This window comes from Adiantum capillus-veneris, chromosome 1 (genome assembly GCF_014529385.1).
Source record: "Adiantum capillus-veneris isolate H3 chromosome 1, ASM1452938v2, whole genome shotgun sequence".
In the NCBI taxonomy this organism is placed as follows: domain Eukaryota; kingdom Viridiplantae; phylum Streptophyta; class Polypodiopsida; order Polypodiales; family Pteridaceae; genus Adiantum; species Adiantum capillus-veneris.
The window spans coordinates 191,912,968-191,921,022 of record NC_140931.1 but is presented as its reverse complement, the minus strand read 5'-3'; the positions used below and the strand labels follow the sequence as shown (position 1 = coordinate 191,921,022).

The 8,055-nt window shown below is 36.5% G+C and overlaps 1 pseudogene; it reads left to right on the top strand.

Moving 5' to 3' along the window:
* The first annotated feature begins 3,450 nt into the window (after nucleotides 1-3,450).
* Nucleotides 3,451-6,992, top strand: LOC147466219 (uncharacterized; annotated as a pseudogene).
* Nucleotides 6,993-8,055: the final 1,063 nt, after the last annotated feature.

Here is an 8,055-nt window from a genome sequence, read left to right as displayed (position 1 = left end):
CATGAGAAATTCCCATAGTAGGATGGGAGAGGGGGGTAGTCGGGGTAGTTGCAAAATATTTACAGGCCGCGGAAAAGGACTGGAGGATCACGCAAACAATCAATGGACTGTAGTAGGCAATGGGGCCCTGGTGGGAGACACGACCAAGGCTTGAGATGTGCAAGATGTGCATCTTGTATTGATAGATAGTGAGTCCTCTTATGAAAAGCTACAAATTTTTTTATATGTGGAGAGCTTTGATCTCAGAACAACGGGTGTTTTGGAAATTTTGGAAATTTTGAAGGACAGTTTGGGACCCAAGCCCTTTGTCCCCATGCATTTGTCCACCATGGGGCGCTTTCTCTTTTTTCCCCTCCAAGCAAGAGAACCACTCATAGAGCCGGCTCGTCGCATGCTGTCCCTTCGTCCCTACTTCGAGCTCACATCTGCCAGCATTGACTGAGGAGAGAGACCGATGTGGGATGAGGAAAGGTGTTTTGTGCATGTGCAGTGCAGGTCTGGGAGGGCGTTGACAAAAGGATTGCAGGGGAACGGTGACAGAACGAAGGGCGACACACCTGCAAGGTGAGGGAACAACGGAGCGCTCCCTTGATTTTTTGTTTGGGAAAGGTAGTGACAGTCATCGCATCTCAATAGATTCCATGTATAAAAGTGCTCGTAGAGCCACTATATAGTAGGTGGATTAGCGTTAAAAAACAGTTATCATTTACCAAAGCCACATTGAGAAATTGAATAATAAAGATGAAACTACACATTATTCATGTCACTACCCACTTCGTAGCCAATGCGCTGCAGAAGCAAGCGATACGATATCTTGGACACCGTGCTCGATATAATTTTTTTTACAAGAACTTGAAACACCTACTCACGCCAAATTGTAGAGATGTTTTCTCACCTCCAAGTTCAAAATTTAGAGATTTTACGACTAAATACTTTACTTTAAGTAGGCCCCCACATGCTAAACAAAGGTAAATACTACAAATCCTTTGACACGTTTGTACTCAGCACATCCAAAATCTGCTGGTTAAATATCACTAGCTTTTAACTCCTTACACATAAGGATCAATCCTCCACAATAGCAATAACCAAATTAGAGATATAGAAATTTCTTACTTTGCAAGTTTGTAAGAGGGAACTTCAAAGCTGGCTGCTTTTGTTTGAGTAGAATCTACCAAGATCTCTTTTGGAAGGCAGAAGTTTAGTTTTGTTTTGTGAAGGTAAAGGTAACTCCATACTAGAAAATGAAATGTCTAGGGTCGTGTGAAACGAAGGCCATAATGAAATGGACAGACGACGACGAACGCAAGCCTTGTAGGTGGTGATTGGCCGCATAGTTCCAAGTGGCGAAGGTGAGGAATGTGAGTGTGTGTGAGGCAATTGAGCAACAACCTTGTTTTCTTTTAATGCTTGTGTGTGACGTAGAAAGAAGGGATGCTATCCCGACATGCTAACTGGGTTTACTTGTTTGATGCCTAAATTCATGGGTTCAAGCATGGGACACCGTTTTTCACTAGGAACCTTAGTCAACCCTTAAAGAGAGGTGTAATCTCAAAAGATTCCACCATATAACATCCCAAGCCATGGGCATATAGTCTGATTGGAATCACCACATATCACTATATGATTTTCGATTATCACAAGCACCATTGATTCCATTAGACCAGCATGCCAATGTTGTATAGGCTAGATAGAAACTCTTTTGTTATTGAAATTTTCTTAATAGCAAGCATGCCTACCAGCTTGGGACATAAGAAGCAATAAATTATTTTAACATCCTATACCTACACCGTTTTGGCAAAATTCCTCATGAGAACATTTGAAAGCATTAAATTATTTTAGCATGCATAGTATTCCCAAACCATTAACCAAAAACACTAACCTGGCACTTAAGTGAGTTAATTTCGTTGGTCGTTCAAGCAAACTCCGGCAAAATTTAGTTGTTCGTTGCTTGACACACTCTCGAGCAAATACAAGCTTCTTCTACAAAACCCAAACCAACGATGAGGGGTAAGCAGTAGATACACTAAGAATTGATAAGCATGATCAATTGAAGAGGATTACCAGATGACCGTCGTAGCAAGAAGAAGAGGCCCTGAAGTGTCTCTCTCTCTTTTTCTGTCGATCTCTCTCTCTCTTGCCTGATTTGTTGGTGCAGAAATCGATACCAAGGCCAATCACTCTCTCTCTCTCTCTCTCTCTCTCTCTCTCTCTCTCTCTCTCTCTCTCTCTCTCTCTCTCTCTCTAAAAATCCATTTGAGCCCTGTCCCTCGTCCCCCGTTCCCCGTTCCGGAAAGCGTCATAGGAGTATTATAGTTTTCCTAACAAGATTGTCATAGCTTAGAGTCCACAAGATTGTCTTCTAATATGGTGCTTGTAATGGTAATAATTATGCTCATCTAAAGTCCAATGGAGTGCCAACAAAAACCATAGAGGAAATGAGGCCAAGTGTACTTCCCTCACACAACATATCCTCATTCAAAGAGGACATCTATTCAAACACGTGGCAAGATCCAAGGCGTAGGAGGTGCTATCCGGCACCTAAGTTTGTTTGCTCAATGTGCAATAAGGGAGATATAGATTGGCATGTGGAGCTATATGGTTGCAGGCAAGATATGTCGTTGCTAGTCATAGCATGGAGTTATGACATGCAACGAAACACAAGTGAGGAGTATATAGAAACTCCTAGCCTAGACAGGGATATCATCATGTTTGGTATGGGTAAATTGCAATTGTCTAGAAGTACTCAACACTACTTGGCATGGGAGGTGGAGCTCTCCAAAAAAATGGAGAACTTGCAACTATGTGGCCCTATCGACATTCCTGGAGGTGGAGGAAATCTAATTGATGACTTCAAAATAGTACGTATTCTTCCTGTTATCTTTTTGTGTAATTACCTTTTTGAAAATTGTTATGTATCAGGACACCCAATATGCTATATGGTAGGGAGATCGCATTGCCATACCCTCGATTTACGCAAAACGTCAAATGTGCACTAAGGTGCAAGGATATATGGTAGGTAGAAAACTATAGGACATCATAATTATTTGCTAGACATGACTCATGTATACATTATATGTACTTAACCTTTCTTTAGAAGGATACTCATAATACTCAAAGGACTACCATGTTGGATAACGAAGGATTTTCGGACAAGGGCGATTTAGGCATGGGTTCAAAGACCTTTTCCGAACTCATGAATGAGACGATTGAGATAAGTGATGTATGTAAGGTGTATTCTTTTGTAGCATAGAAAATGTATTTTAAATAGTGAAGTGTCGAGAAAGACTTTTGATTATCTTGCGTTATTTGTAATTTCTGTGTAATTACTAGTCTCCTCTATTGAACTACACAACAATGGAGTTGCCAAAATCATCATACCCAAGTAATCAATGTGGCGAGGGGATTGTGAACCATCAAAAACGGAACTGGTACACAGTGAGCTCCACATCAATGTCAAGTTCTAAAGCCACTGACATTGGTAGTAACCAAATTAAACAATGTGCAAACCAAGTTTACTACAAGCCATTCAAGGTATGTGACATCCATCAAAATTTTCAAAGAAAATGGTTAATTGTTTACATATGCTAATATTGTATACTGTTTATGGTTGTTTTTATTAGTTGGATGCTGAAATTCAAGATCCACTTAGAAGTGAATATCAAGAAGAGCCTTTCTTCGATGGAGATCTTGGGTACCATGTGAGCAATAACTGCTATGTAAGTAAACCATTGTTTTGAATGACTAATAATTGAACTCTATCTCATCTTTGATAGATGTTATCATAATGAAATGAAATACCTTTGTGGATTGGTCAAAATGAGTGAGGTTAATATCTATAAGTCTACTTTTATTTTTGTTGTTATCTTTTTCTTTCAAACGTTGTTAAGGAGTGGAGCAGATCTAAAGTGAATGTTATGTGAATGCCATTCCTCAAAGAATTTGGCATCTCTATACTAGCTCAAAATCCCATGGAATGCTTGGATTTAGTATATTCAAGTTTTATATCAACAAAACAACCTTGGCATTAGAAACAAGATCTACACCACTTATTATTTGTGTAGGGGTACTATATAACAGAGCTATGTTATTTTTATAGCATAGCTTGTAGATGTAGCAAAACTAATCTTTTTCCTTTTCACATAGTGAAATTAAATTTTTGAGCCACAAAATGTGCCTTGTGTTCTGGTAAAATTTGTCTATTGGCTACTACGATGGTGCTTGCATCGGACAAATGAGAGTACATCATCGATTATTTATCCTTTATTGATTATTAAATTAATCATTTTGTTTTACACTATCTTCAAGGACAATGAAAGCGCCTTTGAGAGATTTGAGATAATGGAAGAGGACAACCATATTACAAATGAAGTCGATTTCGAAAAGGTAAGTCCTTGGGGATGTGAGTTTCCTCATTTCATTTTGCTTTACTCTCTAATTGAAAATGTTTGAAAGAAATCTACTACAATCAAGTGATGTATTTGTGAGACTAAATAAGCCATAGACCTAGTGAAACTATTTTTCTTGGCTTTTATACCATAGTCACAGGGGATGCCCTTTTTCGGGCTTCTCGTCCCCGCTTTTCCGTCCCCACTTGCCATCTCGCCCTCTTTTTTACACTAAAAATCCATTTGAGCCCCGTCCCTCGTCCTCTGTTCCCCGTTCCGAAAAGCGTCCCTTGTGAATATGTTCTATACTTAAACTTTAAGCTAGCCTTTTGGCTCAAGATAATACGTGCCAGCCATAAGTATTAGAGTTTTTTTTAAATGAGACACTATTTATTTTGTTTTTTTAAACCAAAACTCACAACTGCGAGTGGATCATATTAGCAGAACCAAAAATTTGCAATTTTTTACCATGCTCGTGATGAACCATGATAGCTTCAAATGGTCATAACTACATCGCATGACAGGGGAACCACCCCATGGATAGCAATAGGAGTATTATAGTTTTCCTAACAAGATTGTCATAGCTTAGAGTCCATAAGAACAACGAGAATTTTTTAAAATACTCATTTGAGCTAGATTTAGATTAAGAGAAAAGAGATTTTATTTCTTAGTCATGCTTCATATGATGATAATTAATCTAATGAATTTGTGGATACACGATTTCTACCTAACTGCTCATATACTCAAAGGACAAAGGACATGGCATTGAGACCAACGATGTTACGCAAGAAGAAGAAGTTATGGAATGTCAACAGAATGTCGAGAGAGTAAGTTGATTTAGATAATAGTTGTTAATCGTTTCTCACACCTATTGAATCCTTGTATTTCATATATGTTATTTCTATAGTGCAAGAATTGAAAATCTATATTTGAAATGCATGATATTTTTCTTATTGTGGAGTAGGAAAATTAGATAAGTATACTCTAACAGAGAAAGTCATCTGCACGATAACTCTTATTAATTTTTGGCTATCTTTAATAGCAATCCCCTCGTATACGTGACCAAATTTGGAAAGGTGAATCTCCAACAAGTGGCAGCTCATTTGAGACTCCAAAAGACAATGGGGAAGAAGGAAATGAGAGTAAGGTACATGTACATTTATACAACCTTTCATATGTTTTTGATCAACTATGTATAGTGTTTTAGAACCTTGAAATTGTGTTGACATTCCTTTGCATTAATGTAGTTTGTTTGTAACACTCTTATGTGATTGGCTTCGAAGGACACAAACTTGTCTTCATTCGAAATGACAAGAGACGGAGACTCATATGTGATAAGTGTTGACCTAGAGGAGGAGAGAGATATTGTAAGTAAAAATTACCAAGTTATAAATATGCCAATAGTATTTGTTAAGTTCACTTTTAGCATTTCATGATTATATATGCCTTTTCACTTTTATTCCTAGATTCCATGCATGGTGGATCAAAGGCCATCATTAAGTGAAGGGTCTCATATTAAATGTCCTACCAACATTGATCAAGAAAATTCCATGGTTGGTAGTCAAGGAATATCTATACATGTTTTAAATCATATTTACTTTTCTTTTGGAGTTGATGTAAAAATTAATTTGGCTATGGTTTTGACTAGGAGCACCAAGAGGAAGAAAGAAGAACGATCAAAGATTTGTTAGTCTAAGCTCGTTAATGGTAATACTATCTTCATTATTTACTTTCTTGCCCAAGATAGGAGTATTTTACACAACTTGATTTCGTTGTTAACTAGGATATTCAAAAGGAAAGGCCAACATTATAAAGAAATGCCCTTTTCAATCCAAGAAGAGAAAGGTAGAATTATGAATCTTCACTTGCTTTTGGGAACGAAACGTCGACCTAACATGTACGTTATTATTGTAGTGCATCAACTAAATGCAAAGGATCTTCTATTATATCTTCTTTTGAACTATTTTGATTTTTAAAGTGTATATTGCTTATTGCCTTTTTTACTTATTTTTTATCAGGGAGATGTGATCTCGAGGTCATCACGTATAATTGAAACACCAACAAAATACAATGACTTTGCTATTGACAAGGTGATTAGAATCACTTCTAAGCGTACTGAGGAATATTCTTTGATGATAGTGCTTCTCTTTGAGTTTATATTTGTAATTTTAGGAGAATGTATCAAGAAAAAGTAAAAAGGGTGAAGCCTTAAAGGTTGTTACCCACATTACAAACAAGGTACTTTAGTCTCATGAGTCATTGTTTACGCATGAATGTTGACTTTACATCTTGAGTAGCAATTTATTATCATTGTTATGTGCTACACTATCTTATCATTTTCTTCTTGCATTTTTGAAGGTGTGTAGCGTTAATGATGTTGATACCAAGGAGTTACTTGCTCTCCAAGCTATGGACATACATGATATGGACAAGATGTATGGAAAACTTTGGAAAGTTCTTAGGCCATTAAAAGCTGAGAAATTGGCATTCTTTCAAGAATGCTCTGGCAAATCCGAGCCATCTTACCTTTTAAATTGCTATGTTGAATGGACTCTAGAAATTGGGCGTGTTACACTACCAAGCCCAGTTTCCAAATTGCTCATGTAGTGATTTTTTTTGTGAGTTGACACAATTTAATTTATAAAGGTCCAGACATTGGTGATGCTACATTCATTTAACTTGGAGTAGTGTTGCTTTTGAAGCATATTTTTTAAGGGTACATGTCTTTGACTTGTAAAAGCTTGAATGTTTTTTGAAATGATTTGCAGTTAGGTAACTTGTTACGATTACTTGAGTAGTGTTTAAAGAAAGCAACTAGTTGTTTGAATGCAAATTGTGCAAATCTCTATGCGATCAAAACAATCCAATACATTTAGCTAACTTTGAAGAAAAAAAACATTTTTTTGCATGCAACTTGAGTAGATTACAAAGTGGTCAAGGTATGCAATGCATTTAGGTAACTTGTTTTGATTACTTGAGTAGTGCTAAGAGAAAGATCATTAATTTTTTGCATGGAAAGTGTGTAGATCTTGAAGTGATTAAGGTAAAGGAATGCTATTACCATAATTTAAGTGTCATAGATTTGTATTTTTTTGTAGAGAATAGTAGTGACAAGCTATGTCAATTTTACATTGCATTTCTCTAAATATAGTGTTTGCCAATTAGAATTGTATACTTATGAGCATTACATAGAGTACAACACAGATCGGAATATATTGAGTAGAGACTAAATAAATTATTGATCATTTAGCCAAACTGTTCTCTAGTCTATACAACATTAATTAATACATACCCCCAAATAAATACGTACGTCATTCAATGTGCAAAAATTGTCCTAAGTTCTTGGAGAATAGATACAAGTAAGACCATTGCTATGTTCACTCTTCAAGATAGAGTCTTACCAATTATAACTATTTGTGATTAATGCAGTTCAAGCTTAACTAAGCACTTTTTTTACTATAAAAAAAGATTGATGTTTACCAAATTTTAATTGATTTAGATGGTCCTGCCTATAATAATCATAATTCTCCGATCTTGTTAGTGCTTTAGGAATAGAGAGAAATATTATCGTGTTTTGGCAAGTGAATAGCCATACATTTCTCCAAGAAGATGACGAAGCATGGACTACACAAAAATGACATATCCAAAGAAAACAGAATTATTCTTTTTG